The 16,009-nt window shown below is 30.7% G+C and overlaps 1 long non-coding RNA gene across 1 annotated transcript; it reads left to right on the top strand.

The window, feature by feature from the left end:
* The first annotated feature begins 208 nt into the window (after positions 1 to 208).
* LOC136980037 (uncharacterized) lies at positions 209 to 12,026 on the top strand. Its single transcript, XR_010881485.1, has 4 exons — positions 209 to 325; positions 9,925 to 10,111; positions 10,221 to 10,363; positions 11,896 to 12,026. It is a non-coding gene; the product is annotated as an uncharacterized lncRNA (long non-coding RNA).
* The last annotated feature ends 3,983 nt before the right edge of the window (positions 12,027 to 16,009 follow it).

Below are 16,009 nucleotides of genomic sequence, written 5' to 3'. Positions count from 1 at the left end.
TTTATTAATCGGCTCTGAAATAGACCCCTTGTTCATAATACGCAAAATATAAATTGGTTGTATTTTAATATGTTCTTTGAAATTATCAATTTTTTCGTAGTTTTTGTTTTTTAAAATAAGTAATTGGCAAATTTTTTAAAATTCTGTTTCTAATGCTACTACATTAATATTTTTATATTGTTTTCTTTTCATTTTTTTCAGAAAATTTTTAAATTATTATAATCATAATTACTCGAAACCCTATTATGCACACCTCAGCTCATATTTTACTGGAATTTTATTTGGATGCTTTCTGTTGGAAAAAAAAGAAATTAAATTTGCTCGTGTAAGTATCAATATTTTTAAAGAAATGCGTATAATTTTATAAATTTCATTTAATACAACAGCCGTGTGTTTGTAATTAATTAAGTGAAGTTAAATTAAAAATTATTTGTACATTACATAAAAGTCGTAACACTAACCACCTACACAGACGACTATTCGCGTCTTTTAAGCGCATCCGGCAATCGAAACTGTGGTGTTCAATTACAGCTATAAAGTTTATGCCATAGATGTAAAAACGTAAATTTTCAATTTCAAATTTTCATTTCTTGCTTATATATTTTTTCTGTGTCATCGGATAATTTCACTCGCTTTTATTAAGCATTCGGCTGATGTAGCATACGGAATACTGTCTTCTATCATAATCATGTTGTTGAAATAGAGTAAGTCCTAATTCTACATCACACGTATCTGTGTGTATATAAAACATTTTTTCTTGGTCAAAATAACTTAAAACGGGTGAGTTACATAGAATCGTACAAAACTCTGTTGTTCGGTACTTCTTCAGATGAACTTTTGATTAGTTTTAAGTAAACAGTATAATGGTGTGACAATAGTCGAAAAGCCCTCTATAAATCGTCTGAAACAGTGTTTTTAAAATTTTTTCGACCATGCCCCATCAAAGCATCTTTGAAATCCTAATGTCCCCTCTGTGACGAAAAACATGGCGTCTTTGAAAAATAAAAATAAAAGGAAAGGACAGTTCAAGTACAGAAAAGAAAATCATCAAAAATTGCTAAATAATAAAAATGACCATAATAATGATATGAAGTGATATGAAAAAGTAGCAAATAAGGTTTTAGAATTTATATATAAAACTAAAGTGCATAATTTTTGTAGTTAACAAATTCTGAAAAAATTTGAAGGCAGTTTCAAAATAAAAAATGCACATAATCAATACTATTTTTAATTTATTATTACGTAAGTAAATATGTAGGTCATGTTACATGAACAACTCTGAAGAAAATAACAAGTAAATTAGTTCGATACTTGGTCTTGATGTGTGCTGCATAGAGTTTTTATGTGAGGTAATAATTTGCTAAATTTTAGTCTTAAATTTCCACGGTTTGTGATATCCAGACAATTTTTTTTTAAATAACAAGTCATTTACAGTGCTAATCCCACATTCAATTAAATATGACGATGGGAATGGCAACAGTAATTTTCTTGCTAAACTTGTCATAGTTGTGTATTTTGTTTCTGTCTCGACACAACTACGCCATTGTATTTTTTTTATGTATTTTAAAAGATTTATCATTTTGCAATTCTAACGGTGTTTTATTTTATACTACATGACTACATCAGTTATCCAACATCGGTTGAGTTATCCATGGTAGGAAAGAAATTTTTTAAAATTTTAATCAGATGCATTTTTTGCCTATTATAGCAGGAGCACTATGTGCAGCACACGAAGATATATTTTACATTGGTATTTGAGTTTTATCTAAATATATTCTTAGTTATTTGTATATATCAATGGCATTAGTAATGGATTCCCAGAACAACATCTGTTCATTGAATTTATCATCATTAAAATATCTTACATAAGTCATCAGTACAGTCTCATTGTCTCTTAATGTTGATTCATCCATCTGTATTGAAAATTTCGTTGCTTTCAACTTTTCAATTAATTGCGTTTGTACAACATAATCCATCTCATCTATTTTCTTACTAACAGGGCTGTTCCTTACTGGCAATTTTTCAGAACTTTGTCATACTTTTTCAAAACTTTTTTGAGAAAAACTAATATAGCTAGCTTAATTACATTTTCTCCTACAGTATGACTTTCTTCTGATTTACCTTTTAGCGGCTAGTATTTGCCCTTAGGAGAAAGTCACGTGATTTGCGTTAATTGGTGATGCGAGATTTGCCTTTAGGAGTAATTTATCAAAAAATTCGATTAATTTGCGTTATATTCGAGTTTTCCAGCGATCTTAGCTTTGATTCGTTTTTCTGTAAGTCGATTGACTTTGTTTAACTCGGGAAACTCCACATCTCTATAGTAAGTCTGGGGCAGATGTTCGTTCTATTAATAGGCTTTAAACTATCTGATTGGGATTTCCCCGCGAAGAACCAATGCACGTGATTAAAGTCAAAATGTAAACAAACGTTAAAAAATAGCTATATTCTTCATTTAGAGCCGTAATTCTACTAGTTTTAATGTTATTCGACTTTACTTAGACAAGATTTCTTATCAAAAGCGTCTACCTGAAAATTTTACTGGGAAACTCATCAATTCAAGATATTGCGTAATTCCAAAAAAATTAAGTTATCGCTTATTTTAGTGTATTATTGTCTAAAGCAGACATGGGCAAATGCAGGTCTTTTTGAGTTAGATGTGGCTTTTGCTGAAAGCGTTAATTTTTGTTTTTTATTATTATTTTTACAATTTTGTTTTTGTAATTTTGTGAAAATATGTTTATAAAAAAATTCAATATTTGTTTTATATTATATAATAAAATTGCTCGCCTTACCATACTAACCGCTACGACAGTAGATTACTGCGGCTCCCATGCATTTTGCAAAACCTACATTTCGGCTCTGACTGAACTTTTGCTTTCTCACCCCTGGTATAAAGCATTGAAAAAATATATAAAAAGTGTCGAATATTCATTACTTCAAGCAGAAACATATCATGATAAAATATGACATCTCGCTTTACGATAACAATCAACTCCTCTCTCGGCTAAGTAATTTGAGACGTAGTGGAAATAATGGGAATAACTTTTTTCCCGCTCTAGCTAGAGAGTTGCGTTTTGTTTTGTTTACAAGAAGACAGATGTGTCTACCTAATAGATGCACAAATTTCAGCGATCATTGTAAATTAATTTTTTTTTTCTTTTGTTCGTAAACTTCAAATTATAATATTATTTTTAACTTGTATTAAACTATAAATTAAACATTTGTAAACTGTAATATGTTTCTAATCAAACACAAAAAAACAGATTTAGCATAACGCGATTTTGAAGCGAAATATCGCGATTTAAAAAATTATTCGAAAAATGGAAAAAATGCACCGCATAACGAATTCAACTAAAAATGTTCTGTACACGCCGGCCTGGCGTAGGTTTAGCTATCAGCATAGAAATTTCGTAACTAGCTTCAAGAGTATGACAAGAGTTAGCATTCTGTTCACAGAACAATGGATGTATTTTCAATTTTTTTTTAAATTTCTACTTAAATTCTCAAATTGATTTAAATCATAGTTAACACAAGTGCTACGTTTCGTCCTCAAATATGTTTCAAGACGATTTTTTTTATAGATTCGTTGTTCAAACAGTGTTCTGACAACAGATAAAATGGTAAACATCACGAAAAACCGAAATTGAAATACTCATCTGAATAGTGACGAACTTTTTTCTTGCTTTCACTGCTCATTTTGCGTACAAGGCGAACACCCACAAACACGTGAATTAATTGTAACCTTAACACGCACTTGTTGGCATTTGCACTAGTTGTAAGCAGAGTTTAAAATCTGTTGCTCATTAGCACCCCTCCCCATTAACTCCACATTTGCAATTGTTAAGAATTCAGAGAATTGAGGAGTTACAATGGGGAAGGAATAGCTTGACCTGAGATAGAAAAAAGAAAGATTTCTACCTTTCACCCTGAACATTTGTGAAATGAACATAAAATTCTTTTGCTTTTGTAATTACCTTTCTTTTTAGTTTAATCATAGTATTCCTAACTTTTGGTGATATTACAATAGTGTTGCCATTCTTTTCTCAGAAAGTCAGAGTTGCCATATCAAAAAAATATTTTCGACAAATGAGTTTTTATAACAAAAAAATATTGTAACAAATATTAATCATTTGCGCATTGTCCCACAAAACATTGAAATCGCCCTCTGGTGGAGCGTGCGCCCCATGTTGAGAAGCACTGCTGGTCTAAAACATGGGTGGCCAAAATTTTAACTACTACTGCTTTTGACAATTTTTGCTGCCACAAGTTTAAATTGAAAATAAACATAGATAATACTAATACCAGTCTAATATCAAGTTATGTCAATAACAGTAACCAATAATGATTTCACACAAACATAAAAATGGTATGTAAATAAAACAAGATGTTTTTTTATGTTAGTTTTATTAACGCAAGCAATATGCGTATTATTAGCTTTACAATTCGTAAATATTAACTATTTATATAGCATCAGAGAGCGGAATGGAAACATGATATTGCATATTTTCAGCAAGCATCTCATAATTTTGTTCATATCTACATATAGCTATTCGTAATCATGCTGCCAAATGGTCATCTGTCAAAGGAAACGCTGTTCTGTTTTGATTGCATTTATTGTAGAAAATGTAGTTTCGCAGAGGAATGTGGATTCAAAAATAGTTGTCAAATACGCGCACACCTCCACAAACATGGATATTTTTTTTTACAAAGTAATTTTTGGAAGTGACTTTGTGAAGAAGTTCGTGATTTTAAAAATAACGCATTTTAATTTATGGATTTCCTCGTCGTTCAGTATTTGGTCCACATACAAAAATTCTTTTAATTTTATTGATATTTCTTCTATTTCTGTTTCATTATTGAATGAGAATGACATGAAAAATGTTATATTCTCTATTTTTGAAATACCTTCAAATCTTCTAACAAACTCATTTCGTAACAGAGTTATCTTATCGTTTTAATCATATTGAGACAAGATTATCTGTAGATTTATCTCCCGTATTTTCAATTTCTTGAAATCACGGCGTTAACTATGTAAGTCAGTATTTTCTTCTTTCCTTGAAGCCGCATATTTAACTCGTTTTCTTATAATGTCAGAGAGAAAAGCAAGATCAAAAGCCCACTTATCATCTTCCAATTGAAAATACAATTTGTTTGCTGTTGCGATAAACTCGTTTATTTCAGGTAAAAGATACAAGAATCTTTTTAAAGACTTAGCATGTCTCAGCCATCTTACATCAGTGTGCAATAGTAATTCTTAAGATCGGATTCGCATTCTTCAAGTAATGGTCTGAATTTTCGTTTTTGCAAACTGCTTCCACGAATAGAATTAACTAATTTGAATGATACATTCATCACATTGTCAGAATTTAATATCATTAAACAAAAAGCTTGCTGGTGGATAATGCAATGGTAGTTGGTAAAACATTGAAAATCATCAACATTTTTACAGAGTTATAAACCCGTTTTTCTTACATACTCTATTCCAAATTTCGCTGTCCTCAAAGGGCTTTTTATGTTTTAATATCATTTCCGCAACCTTGAATGAAGCCATGGTATCTGTCTTCGACTTCGTACTCGATCACACAAGAAATGGTCATTGCATAGATAATTTTGTCATTAATTGTTCTACTTTTGCTTTTTGCACCTCAGTCCAAAGGGATAATAATTTTCATATTGTTTATGGACTGTTCTAATTTCTCTTTCGACATTGGCCATTTTAGGAAGTGCTACGCTTCAAAGACAAATAATGCAAATACATTTATTATTCTTTATTGTAAAAAAAAAATATTCCTTTTTGCACGCAACATAATAGTGATATGTTTTCGGCGTTTTGAAATTTCTGGTCGTATGACTCATTGTGAGGCAAATAGTAAATCTAAAATAAATTGAATTTACAAATAAAATAAAAGATCATGGTAAGTTGTCAGATGTGTTTATCGTATGTCAAGTTTCTTTAGTTTCAACACAACAAAAGTTATACTTAACGATCAACTAAAAGTAGTAGGCTTTTATCAAGTTTCAGCTTAATTACAGCTGAAACTTACATGAAATGATTAACGCCTACTACTTTTAGTTGATCGTTAAGTATAACTTTTGTTGCGTTGAAACTGAAGAAACTTGACAAACGAAGAACATATCTGACAACTGTGAACCTTCTGAATGATCGCGGTTATCTGTAATGAAGTGCTGCCGCCTTCTTCTGGTAGAACTACTGTGACGTACCTACGTTTTATTCTAAATTACACTAAATTGAGAAACTCCAAATTCGAGCTAATACTCGGATAAAAAAGAAATAAGACAAGCGATTCTGTGACGCAGATCCCTGTACTATTATCGTGAAATAATAATAAGAATAATTCTATATTCATTCTTTTTAAATTTCTTATTAACTGAGGCAAATTCTGATCAAAATTTTTTAGAATGCTGAAAGTTGTAATAAGAATAATAAGCCAACCTCAAGCAATAAACAATAGGCAGAAACGTTATTTGGTGTAAATAAAAACGTAAGGACTCTTATAAAGCCCATTATATCTACACATAAAATATATGAAATAGATTATAATAAAAAATATTATAAATTTATGATAATAATTAAAATTTATGGGCCCTTGACACTGAAGCCCATGGTTTAAGCCCTATTAATCTTTATGTAGATCTGCACCTGTACACAATACATGTATGCTGACTGGGTGCCACACGCTTTCGATACAATCTGGCCATGTTAAATGCTTCGAATGACGTCATGTGTACGCATTTGTTAGCTGCGGCAAACCTTCACACGAGCAAGCGATCGGATTCCTGCAAGCATCGCACTGACTTTAAGCAGCTGGCCAATAGCTGTCAATGTAAAAACGAACACATATCATAAAAGAGTTTCTACGTTAGAATAAATTATTATTGTATTGACAGTCGAAATATTGGTGATAGATACAGTGCACACACAAAACCTAGCACCAATCTGCTTTATTTCTTTAGCTTCTGTTGTCCTATCTTAAAAACCTCCAAACATAGCGGAAACATAACAGTTTTAGGCTAAAACTTTTTCCAGTAAAACTTATGTTGCGATGGATAATAGTATCAGATACAGGGCAGTTTTACCCTAGATTTATCTAAATGTAAGCCTACCCTAAGCATTATTCCGAGAGGTTGAAATTACCCTAAAATAGGGTAATTACTTCAGAAACGGCAGCACTGGTGTAATGTTGCGCGGGCGCACTACGGGCGCGATGGTGCTTTCAGCAATCTCTTATGGGGGATAGCAAGCTATAATAAAGTAATTAATATAAAAGGTAAAAAAAACGGATACAGTTTTGTATATTGACCACGGGAAAGATTGTACTGTATCTTATGAAATCGAACAAATTGATTCTTGTTTCGAAGCATCAGACAGGCAGGTGACTGTGAAAGGAAATGCGGTCGATCGGTCTACCGCGGTCGATACTTTGGGCACCCCTGGTTTAAAATGTCTAAACATTTTGAAGAATTGAAATCACTTTAAGGTAAGTGCCTCCTTCTACTTTAGATCGTTTAAAATCTGGTCAACAATCCACTGACATGTTGCAGGTGAACCATTTAAATATCTTGAATTAAAAAAAATTTAAATATGCAGTCTGGGATTATATATGCGGTCTTTCATATATCATTTTCAGCCATGAGTATCTGCCGAAATCTAGGTGCTAAATCTATTACTGAATAAAGTTTGTTTGCTTCCTAGATTACTAAGGCGCCGTCTGTACGAGGAAGGAAATAATCTTACTTTTTTTAAATCAAATCTATATCTTTTTGTCGCTTTAGTGTAGAAATAAATTTTGTATCGTCTTATTCTGAACATTCTTTTATTCCTTGCAGCCTTACCAGCCAAATATTTATATTGTTTAAATGAAATTCGGAGAAAGATATTACCTTTTGTGAAATGGTAAAACGTTTCGGTATTATAAGACTGATCGAAGGGTTTTAGTTAGCAGACCTTCCATTTACAAACGTATTCTCAAGTTTATTAAATATAGTTTCGAATTCTTCTCTAATTTTGTTTATTGAGAAAATCGTCATGTTAATAGGAGAAACAGACGAAACGACTGACATTTTTTTTATCCATCAGAACATTAGGTAAAGGTTTTCGTTTCATTTCGAGTTTTCGATGTTTCTAGGTGTATTTTTCTGTTTTCTCTCAAGATTTGTAATTTTCTCTTGTAATTAACAAAAAATTGATTTTAGTTGCATAATTTCGTTATTTTTCGAAACAATTCTATATTCTAAAATATCAATTTTGTCTTTTTTGGCCAACTTTTTCGGCATTTTTGTTAGGTACAATAATTCCTGTCAAAATTTAATATTGAGTTATCTGAAATGTAACTTATTTTATGATTATATATAATAATTCCTAGCCGAATAACCTAATTATCACTGGACATTACCTATCAGACAAAGAAACAATGATCCTACCGTTTTCTCTCCCTATTAAGTTGGAACTAGCTGTTATTTTTTTTTTTGTCTTTTTGTTTCTTCTGATTTCATGAACGTCTGTTCTTTACTGGTGGCTCCAATTTATTATGGCTAACAGGAATACTAGCCGAGTACAAGTCTAAAGTCGTTGACATTCGTGAATCCATATTCGAATGTTCAGTCTATTCTATGGTTTTAATTCGTTTTCCCATGTTTCGTACTAGCAGACGTCTCAGCAAAAAGTGAATTGCTTTCTTTTTCTCTCCGTTTATATGCACTTTTTTAACAGTTCATACCCCGAAGCAGTATTTATTCCTTCTTCTTCGATGACTTATTCGGTCCTAGTTTAATCCGAAAATTTATTCGTCACATACTTATCGCAACTAGCCTCTTTTCGCTTAATACTGCGCACGTGCCGTTGTTCTAAAGATTCTTTCTCATACCCTTCGTCTATTGATGAAAACTTTTGCTTTAATAGTTTTTAAACTGTAGACATACATAGATATATACAAATTACGATTTGTTAAACTATTTTCTTTTCACTTCTATACACTGCATTAATTCACTTTTTTCTTCGAAGAGATGAACGGCAATATGTGGCGTCATTATCTAACGATACTTTTTCCCATTCGATGGCGTCAATGTGGTCGTACTGCACTTACTAAACGTCTTTATCTCTTTTTGCCAATATTCTCGCTCACTGCGTTGCACAGTCGCAGAAAAACGCGGCAGCGATAGCGAAGAACGACTTGGGCACATAAGGGATTGCATTTACATTTTGAGCGCATTTACTTCACGGCGCGCGAAGTTTGAACTCCGAGTACAACTTATGTCAAGTTCAGCGTACGAACTCTGAAACGTTTGAAATTACAATCGTTCGAAGTATAAATAACTTCTGTACTATAATTACATACTATGTGCACAAATTACTTTATAACGTTTAATCTTTTTTTACTGTATATGAAAAAGCTTCTTGCTATAAACATACAGAAGCAAGAGATCACACAAGATTTTGTATTGATAACTTGTGCTACGACTACTAAGATCAATTTAGTATTAATAAATGTTTTTGCTTTATTTGATCTTTCCAAAACATGGAAACAAAATACTTTCATAAAAATTACCAGTATCTATGATTTAAAGGGTCAATTAAGTCCTCGATCCTATCGCTTATGTCAAAATTCTGCTAATTGAAATACTGTATCCATGTTAAATAAGGACAGCTAGTAAAGCTAAATAAACTATTACTTCTGCTGCATATATAAAAAGATTGCCGCAATTAATTTCCAGCGTTAATCAAATTCTGAGTTAAGCAAGCGATACTTGTAATTAAATCCCTCATCCAGCAACTTGCCTTTATCTCTGTTTCTTGTAAATACTGGTACATGTAGCCTTGTATAAAAATCTTATATTTCTCAATTTTTGAAGTAACAGTAATTTTTGATAGTTTAAAATATAGTTTTTAAAATCATATTACAGAAAACCCTTCTGATATTTTGGATTGGCAGTATTATATTGATAATGTTGGCAATATTTGGATTGCACGATTACAAAAGAAAAACGTCACCAAACGACACTATAGTGTATTTACATCACACGTTTTCTCCATTTGCTTTTACTGTGGCCACTGCTTGGATTTCTATTGCATGCATTACGGGATATGGTGGTAAGTAAATGAGTTTTGAAAAAATTTCACATAAAATTTAGTTATTGCTTAAGAATTATATTTGTAAATTGATTTATTAATTCATATTAAGAGCCTGATTTCATTACAGGTATCTGTAATCGAATTTTTTCATTGCGAATATTTTGTATGTTGGACAAATTAATTATTTGGATCTACATGCTTCATGTTTTAGTTTTAATGTATATTTATGGTCATTTACGGAACGGTCTTTACGCATCAGCAATAACTTTGGTAAGATTAGTTTAATGACAAAGATAAATAATAACAATTCAGCGAAGACTTACTTAACTTTTCCGGAAACATTCAAAAACTAAGCATGTGGCGTCATCTCATTGTGTTTTATTACTATAAGTCTTTATATTTTTAAATATTACAAAATAGATAAAACCTAAATTTTAAAGTTAAGGGTGGGTTTTATAAATGCTAATAACGAGTGAAATCGATCTTATTCGAGACACGAAATACAATCTGTCTTCATTTCTTCATCCTCGGGACTATTAACCACCGGCATTGAATAACATGAATCCCGTAATAATAAACCTCACTGTAATAATTTTTAAAAATTTCGACAGATAGCACAAGAGTTATTAAGTTTCAATAAGAGTGATCAAAATGTTGCCCTTCCCACAGACACACTAACATGCATCCATCCACAGTAAAAATTATTCAAGGGATTTACTGTATGTCCATAAACACAGAAAATTCTGTGAATAATTTTTATTTTCTAATGTTTCGAGGTCTCCTGTGTACAGAAATGTTAAAATCTTGGAGAATTTTTGGTAAACCGATTGCCACAGATTTTCTTCTGTTAAATAAGTAACAGAGCTGATAATGTAAAAATCACAGTATTATAGTGAACTTTTGTTAACCAGTACAAAAGGTAACGTCTTTATGCGCTATAGTATAGCTCAGAAAGTTGGCTTACATTACCAACGAATTAAAAATTGCTTGATCTACTTTGTATAGTATAGATGAGATTATTTATCTATTAGTATCAGACACCTGGTTTATAGAAATATAGAATTCATGGTAGGCTTATAGAGATTTATCATGTAATATTGGTTCAGATACAGACACATTTATTAAATGTATTTAAAAGGAAAATCAACAGTAAATGATGTCCATTATTCTGAAACTTTGAGTAAATTGTGGTTTGCATACGGTTGCATACGGTATGATTTTTCTCCTGGAAAATGCTTGTTTGCATATTGTAAATAAATACTTGTAAACCTTACAATATTTTTTAGTTACCGTACAGATTAAGACACTTTTTAGAGACCCTTTTTTCTGTACAGTCCTATATTTTATTCAACAATACTTGATAAATAGGTGAGAAAAAAATGATGTCTGAAAATTAGAGAAAAGCAAAAAACTTGATTCAGGTGGTGTGAAAATTTTGCTTTTATATATTGTCACGAGTAACTAACATTTAGTAAGATTTTACACCCAGAGAACTTACATGTTAAACTTGCTTCATATAAGGTAAAGTAAGGATCAGGCACCTAGGTCCACAGATGATAAGAGTAATATGAGAGGACTTTCTTATCTTCTGATGTAACCTGATATAAATATATAACATAGATTTAAGTCTAAAAACAGAAGTAATTTTTGGCATTTTATACGAAAAAGTTACATCGAAGATTAAATGTAAAGTTTTGAAACGTAAACAACATTATTAAATATATTTGAAAACAAAAGATACTCTTATTTAATAAATATTAAAATTTATTTGTTTTAATTAATGCATGCATTTTTTCTGTTAGTGGATGTTGTTCCTAATGGTGATGTGCATAACCTTGATAGCGTCGTTACTCATGCATTTATTTGTGGAAACACCTTTAAATTATCTTATTGATAAAATAATTGATTTTTTCTGTAAGAAAGAAAGAGTGGACAAAATAGAAGACTGCAGAATTGATAATTTGCGTGAAAATCAACACATCGACAATAATGAAGTCTAGTAATATCAATTATCTTAATATGATTAATATATTTGAAGATATTATGATTTCAAATATTATGAAACTGATTTGTAATAATATCGTCTGAATCTACTGTTTATTCAATGTATTGAAATGTATCTCATAATACAGGTATAATTGTATTCAATTCAAAAAATTAATGTAATGTATAATAACATTTGCAGTATGTTGTAAGATTAGAATTTGAGGAAAATATTATGACATTGCGTATAAGGGTTTTTGTATTTGCATTTAATGACTAAAATGAATTATATTGTTTTTCATCATTTATTATAGGTGTATATTCAAAAGTATAGAATTAAAAAATATTTTTTCTTATCAAAGACCCAAACTTTCGTTATTTATAATACAAACAGATGTAGAATTCGAGTAACCAAAATACAAATTATTTGTATATCTGCAAATTACTAGTGCTCAGCAACTCTCGTTATATTCACACTTTATACCAATCTTAAATATTAGTTATTTCAACTTTCTTAGATAAGAACAAATTTGTATTTTTATATGTTCCACACATTGTAGCATTATGAATACACAGTTGTTCTAAACAGAAAATCGGTGCAGATATGGTTAAACAGAAAAAAGTATTATTCAAAATCAAAATTTTTCACACATGCTTTTAATGATATCACTAACCGGTTAAGTGTCCTGTTTCGGGAAAAAAAACGCTCGAAAATTTATGTTGTTATTAAATATTAAAACAAAAAAGTTCATTTTAATTTAAAAAAAAGTTTTAACCAGTTTTTGTGTTCGTGCCTCGGATGGTTCCTAAACGGTGTCTTTCCCTTGCGATAGCCAACTTTACAGGGGCATCCCATCCTGCAATGTCGGCTTCACCGTATAGGTTTCGTGATTTGCTGAGAAGCTGCCGTTCGTGGGTAAAATAGGTTAAAAATAATTTAAAAAATGAAACATGATAAAACATAAAATAAAAATAATTTAATGACATAAAAGATATTTAAAAATAATATATAAAAGATACAATGATAAAAATACAAACATTGAATCATAAAAATACAATAATATAATATAAAAAAGAAAATACAATAGGAAAAAGATGAAAAGAATGTAAAAAATTGAAAATTTGACTATAAAAATAAATGAGAGTAATGATTTATGATTGTTTGTATATGTTTGTAGCTGACAAAGTATCTCCGAGAAGGCATGGGTTTTTTCATGAAAATTCCCAACCCACAAACCCAAATCGATGCTTATTCATTGAAGGATTATCAATTAGCTATAACCTATCAATTACAGCTCAAAAAGCATGGTGAATGAAGGTTTGTTTCATCCAATAAACAAAAGAAAGTTTTTCTATAGATATAACATGGAAAGGAGGAGTTTTGTACAAACTGTAATCAAGTCTGTAGCGATCTAAGCTTTCGTTTGCTTTCTTGTATGTCTTTTCACTGTCTCAATCAATAAATGTTTTTTCACCACCTCCGGACCATAAATATTTTTCGCGTAATACCGTCCTTTCCCATTATAAAGCAATTAGAGGTGAGGAGGCAGATTATTGGCTGATAAAATCATAGTCAACTTCTTTTACACTGTAGTTGGTTACTTTCTGTCTATGTGGATATTAGATCAACAAATCAGACACCTCTGGAAACAGTAGAGCTCAAATTTCCACTAAGTGCCATCCCTCTCAGGCTAGTCTTTGAAATATTTAAACAATCGCTATAAAATTGCTTGTTTCTATCGTTTTTTAGCTCAATGTACCTAATTTATTGTTCTTAGAGAGTATTTAGGTGAGTAAGCATTATTTTAGAACTATGAAGTTATAAATTATTTGGGAAAGTGAACATTTCTCCCTTGCTATTACATAATATGAGAAAATATGTAAACAATCGCCAGCAAAATTGTGTAGTATAGTCGATTATTGTAAAAATCGTCTAAATAATATAAAAATAATGTTTCTTATACATTATTGCTAAGAAAACTTGTGTTGACTTCGACCCTCAGATGACTCATCCACTCCCTTCCTAGGAGAGTAATTAGAGAAGTAGTGTGAAAAATGACAATAACTTCTCACTTGCTGTAGCTAAAAAGCTTTGGTTTTCAAAGAACAGATGTGTGTGACTAATAAATCTACCATATTTTAGCGAATTTCTATAAATAAATACATTTTTTTCTTTTTTTCGAAAATTTAAAATTTTATTATAATTTTAAATTCATGACAAACAAAATACAAAACTACAAAAAACTGTAATATGATTTTGCTAGAAAAGAAAAAACAGACTGAATGTAGCGCGAATTTGAAGCGAGGTACCACATTTGAAACAATACTTGCATCCGTAAAAGTGCTTCTCCCGCAAAACATCGTGTTTTTGATAGAAGAACGCAGAGTTCTTATAAATATTCTGTATATAAATATTTTTCATTAGCTTATTATCAGAGAAAGGTTTTATCTGTCCTACATTGCTTGAACCACACTAACCCTGGAGTTTGTCATGAAGAGAGAAATAGTATATTGTAAACAATGACATTTCACACCATGAGGCTATAGAAGGGTGCAGTTCGTTTAGTACATAAGAGAATTTTTACATAAGTACAATTTCTTATATCACAATAATACTTATTCTATAATTATCAGTTTCTAGCTTTATATGCTGACATAAAAGCTTTACATAAAACTCCCACAAAAAATCGGAAATAATTTATAATACACCATTTTATAAAATGAATTTCTAAAATATTTTATTATAAAACTTTATATATTTTATTATGTATTATTTAGAAACTAGTTATTTTTCATGTAACACAAAACTGGCAAGAAGACACTTGACACTTGCTGCAGTAAATACACAGCTGGATGACCTTGAAAACAGCTGATTGTAAAGTTTCGTGGGATGTTCCAAACAATGCCTGAGGAAGGGGGAGTAGGTTTTCTACAAATCTGAACTAGTTACCGTAAATACTCGAATGTATTTCGTTAATTTTTTACTAGGTTTTTCTTATTACTTATATTATATAGTACCTTAACCTAACATTGTTTTTTTGTGCTTTACGGAAAAAACACCCACAAAAAGTTATAAAAAATTTTAATACACCAAATTATGAAATACATTTCTAAAAAATTTTAATATAAAATTTTATTTCCTTGATTACGTATTATTTAGAAACAAATTATCTGTCACATAACAAAAAATCGCAGCGGATCACGTGACGCGCGCCACAGTTCGGTGTAATAAGCTTATCGTCCTTGAAAACAGCTGGTTGTTGACAGTGGCGGGTTATTCTCAAGTAAGTTTCAGGGGAAGACCGGTTTCTAGCCAGATGTGTTTCAGTTACCGTAAATACTCAAATAGGTGACGAAATTTTCGGTCATTTGTAATGTTTCTATAGGAGGGGACAAAGAAAATAGTAAAAAACCCCACTTCTATTGGATGTTTAATGTTAAAATTTCCTGAGGTCATAAAAAACATCTAATAAAATACGAAATGATCTTTTCCCGAGTAATATAGCGCATAGAACGTTAACGAGAAATTTTTCATTGTTGCCCAAGTATACTCAGGCGAGGAACTACACAAGCGCGCGTCTTGCCCGAGTATACTTGGGCTAGGGACTTAACGCTCTAAAGAGGACAATTTTTGTTTTTTAAGATATTCCATCTTAAATAGCTTAATTTTTACAATATAAACTTAAAATGGATAAAAGCATTATTACGTAATTATTATTTATTTCTGTACATCGACTTCTTTTGAAGAAATAATCATTTATTGTACAGTTTATGTATAATGAGAATTATTCTGTTGTCTTTAATGAAATTCATTAAAATTTATTAATTAGTACACAAACATTAAATTTTAAACATATTTCTTAATATTTATTGGCGTTTGCTTTTGGTCACGTGATCATTCTATATTTATCGCTTTGGCAGCAGATTTCCCAG

The sequence above is a fragment of the Centruroides vittatus genome, unplaced genomic scaffold (genome assembly GCF_030686945.1).
Source record: "Centruroides vittatus isolate TY-2023 unplaced genomic scaffold, ASM3068694v2 contig_659, whole genome shotgun sequence".
NCBI lineage: Eukaryota > Metazoa > Arthropoda > Arachnida > Scorpiones > Buthidae > Centruroides > Centruroides vittatus.
The sequence above is the reverse complement of the archived record's forward strand: the minus strand, read 5'-3'. Positions and strand labels throughout refer to the sequence as shown.